This window comes from Lactuca virosa, chromosome 2, assembly GCF_052849685.1.
Source record: "Lactuca virosa cultivar CGN04683 chromosome 2, Lactuca_virosa_CGN04683_v6, whole genome shotgun sequence".
In the NCBI taxonomy this organism is placed as follows: Eukaryota; Viridiplantae; Streptophyta; class Magnoliopsida; order Asterales; family Asteraceae; genus Lactuca; species Lactuca virosa.
In genome coordinates, this window is record NC_136427.1 from 3361045 (window position 1) to 3362708 (window position 1664).

The window sequence follows — 1664 nt, forward strand, 5'->3', positions numbered from 1 at the left end:
CCTTCATCTTCTGAATATTAAGCTTTTTGTAAAATGAGAAAGGCATCAAATTTATGCTATCCCCAGAATCGGCTAAAGCATAAGTCTTCAAATTATTCCCAAACTCACATGGAAGAGTGAGGCGTCCAAGATCTCCCATCTTCTTTGGTACTCTCCCAACACTACCCTTGAACTTTGCTCACTTAAAACCACCTTGGAATTTTTCTTCAATTGTTGATGAGTATCCATTAAGCTGCAATCCTTGGTCAAATGTGGACCATTACACCTTTCACATCCAACTCTTATAGCATGTATTGTTTGGTCCATTTTTGTCATTCTCCTGTCCATTGTATCAAGCATGGCCATTACAGCAGCCATGTCGGCAGAATTTCCACCCCCGCTTCCTTTAATTCCTTCATTTCTTGGATTATGGTATTTACGAGAATGCTTTGCAAATTCTTCAACTAACTCCTTAACCTCCCTTGGATTTTTCCTTTTCAGTGGCCCTTGAGAATCAAGGAGTTGCCTTGTCATAACATTCACCCCATCATAGAATATGGACACCTCTTCTTGATTGTTGAGGTCATGTTGAGCACAATTCCTTAGCAACCCTTTGTAGCGCTCCTATGCCTCGTAAAGTGACTCCCCTGGCTGTTGCTCAAAATTGGCTATCGCCTTTTTGAGTTTAGCTATCTTTGATGGTGGGCAAAAGTGGTCCATAAATTGTTCGCGCATCTGAGCCCAAGTAGTGATTGTACCAGGTGGAAGTGCTTTTAACCAATCTTTCGCAACTCCCTTAAAAGTAACGGGAAGCATCCTTAGCAAGATGGTATCTCTATTAACATTCGGGACATTGAAATAATCCGCAATGTCATTGACCTCATCTAGATGCTTAAAAGCATCCTCATGATCTTTTCCATAAAATGGAACATCCTTAAGTGCATTAAGGATGTGTCCCTTTAGCTCGAATGTGGTAGTGGCAGGAATCGCGGGTTGTACTAACCTTGGACCAACGTCGTCTCGAATTCGCTTCTTGTAAGCTTCCATTGACATCTCTTCAATGGTCTCCATCTCGTTTCTTGGCTCGTCTTCGGGTTCGCTCGTATATAGTCCAAACTCGGCCTCGGATTCGTATTCAGATTCGTTTGGATTAGGAATTGGATCTAAACCTTCTATCTTGCTCTTGTCCTTTGAATATGAACTTGACTCTCCCGTTTTCTTTCCAGATTTCTTTGTAAAAACAGATTTGAGATCTTGGAAATGTTTCTTCTTTGGTGTTTGGTTCACTTCTGCGTTCTTATCCGTCTTCTTGTGAAGGGCTGACTCTGGATCTTCAAGTGGTGGCACCAAAGGTGTGTTCAAACCTCTGGTCATGAACTTCTGCAATAAAACAAAAATAAAAATGTAAAACTGAACTAAAACAGAAAAACAAGAAAAATGGAAATTACTAGATTCACGTCGTGAGCCAATAAAGCTCACGTCGTGAAGTTAGTACTAAAAAAAACTAAGCTAAAAAGTATTTTTTTGCAGGTCTTACCCCATAAAAAGGATCGATCAACCTAAAGCAAATAAATAAACAATCAAATAAGTCGTTCCCCGACAACGGTGCCAAAAACTTGATGCGTGCAAACAGCTACTCCTAATTTTATATTTATAACCTAACTAACTTAACTAACTAAATTACA

General features: G+C 39.8%; 1 non-coding gene across 1 annotated transcript; it reads left to right on the forward strand.

Moving 5' to 3' along the window:
* Positions 1-559: 559 nt before the first annotated feature.
* On the forward strand, positions 560-666 carry LOC145162024 (small nucleolar RNA R71). Its single transcript, XR_013738879.1, has one exon. It is a non-coding gene; the product is annotated as a small nucleolar RNA R71 (small nucleolar RNA).
* The last annotated feature ends 998 nt before the right edge of the window (positions 667-1664 follow it).